This window comes from Dermacentor albipictus, chromosome 1 (assembly GCF_038994185.2).
Source record: "Dermacentor albipictus isolate Rhodes 1998 colony chromosome 1, USDA_Dalb.pri_finalv2, whole genome shotgun sequence".
NCBI classification, from domain to species: domain Eukaryota; kingdom Metazoa; phylum Arthropoda; class Arachnida; order Ixodida; family Ixodidae; genus Dermacentor; species Dermacentor albipictus.
The window spans coordinates 396,574,941-396,577,186 of NC_091821.1; positions in this window are offsets into that span (position 1 = coordinate 396,574,941).

The window sequence follows — 2,246 nt, forward strand, 5'->3', positions numbered from 1 at the left end:
AATCGATCATAACCGCCACCGTCGGCACGTGATGTTCACGAAGGGCGGCGCCGCGCAGTCGCAGCGCGCAAAACGTTTTTTTTTTTTTTTTTTTTTTAAATAATGACGCACTTCTGCTGACTCAAAGCTTCCGCGGCGCATTTGTTGTTTTCGGTTTGCAGACGGCGACCTTTTGCGAGATGGTGTTTGCGCGTAGCTGCATAGAGCTCTCTGGCAGGTCGCGATAACTCGTGACAGGGTCGGACAACAGTATGCATACTGAGTCGGACACAAATGTGCGCCCGCGCGCGTGCCTTTGCGAGATCACAGCGATGCTACCCCAAGAAAAGGGAATGCCGGCGCGCCGTGAAATGTCTTAGCTGGGCATACGTGTCACGTTCAGCTTTCTTTTGTTTTCCCTCAGTGCATGCCCTGACGCTGGGAGGGTCAAAGTGAAAAAAAAAAAGTGTGAAGTGCGTATATATATTTATATATACACATGGAAGAAGAGAGAATTCTTCCGGCTGGTGGTAACCGAACCCAGAACCTCCGCAGGCGTAGTGCTAATTGATTGTGGATTCGGCTCGCACCGGTGGGAAGTTATCTTTTCGTACACTTCGTACACTTTAATTTCCCTTTTCTTAACCCAACCGCAGCTAACTTCCCCTATCCTTTCCTTGAATTTATTGTCTGTCGGCGTATGATCATGATATAAATAAATATATACGAGAGAAATGCGTTGGTACAACGTCGCACCTGTTACCCGGATCCATGATTTAAATTTAAGAGCGTTCACCACATTGCAAATAAGCGTATCTATTACGTCGCACCTGCAGATATATGATGCTACAAGAACGCTTTGCAATGTGGTGAACGCTGTTTAAGTCATGGATCCGAGACCTCAAACATGTGCGACGTAATACCAACACATTTCTCTCGCATTGAATGTTAAATGGAAACTATTTCTGTCTGCTTTTTGAGAAGACGACGCGCGCGCTCTCTGTGTTAGTTCCGTGTGACAAAGCACGTTTTGAGTGAGTTATTCCTTCTTTGTTAAACTAAATGAAAAAAAAAACAAAAAACTGGAATATTAAAGAATGAGAAGCTAAACATGCACATGGCCTCAGGCCGTGCACAGTTAAACACGTAAACGTACGTCGAAGCACGTTTCCACATAAAGGAAATAAACTTGAACAACTCAATTGTTCATGTGTATCCATGGGCTGCATGGAGAGTGCATAAAAAAAAAAGAATAAAGATTGTTGCTCCAGTTAGAACTACAGTATAGTGTAGTAATTAATTGCAACTGGTTCGCTAAACTATCCACAACTGAAAACTCACTCCAGCATACCAAAAATGCGCTTCAGTCATAATTCTGAGGTGTAACAGCGTAGCCTACATGATACGTTTGGTATTACAGGGTTAGATGAGTTCATAAATACGGGTGCTCGTTAGACAAAACTATGGGAGGTTCGATATATAGACGGGCTTGCCATTCGACCTGCGCCATTACCGCATAGAGAGAGTCCCCGAAGGACCTGCTGACCCCAGGATGGCCAACGCTCGGCATTCCCATTATATATATATATGGGTTTTTGATTACAACCTACTTTAAACACCACCGCATTTAAAGCAAATATTAGTGGAATAAATGCAGTTCTGCAACCCAGACGGGAAAACAAAAATTCATAGCTGGAAGGCTTGCCGAGAGCGTTGTATATACGCATATAGGGAAAAAAAAAAAAGATAGCGTAGCGCGCGTGACCTGTGTTGCGGTCGGCTGCAGGCGCTATAACCGCTCTTTGTTCGTCGCTCCCTCCCTTGGGTCTTCGTGGCGAGCCAAATATCGAGTGCCGTTCGTCATCCCTGACGGGCCTCGCAAACTGCGCGGCGGCAAAGCGGTGACGAAGGCTGTCACGACGCGCAATCTCTCTTGGCCGCCGTCCAGAAGCGCCCCGAGGAACCAGGGCGGGTATAGCGAAATGCATTGCGCGTTATATAGCGGAGCCTAAGCGAAACGAAGCGAACATGAGTCCGGCGAAAGTCCGACAAGGCAGTTCTTTGCTTGCGCAAGCGCGGCATCTCTCTCTCTCTCTCTCTCTCTCTCTCTCTCTCTCTCTCTATATATATATATATATATATATATATATATATATATATGCATGCGTATGATCGCTCCGATGATTGCCCGTGAAAGCCGCGGCCGCGCCTTCAATTACAATCGTGCCGCGTAGTATCACGTTTCGCAGATCTGAGCTCAAGAACGT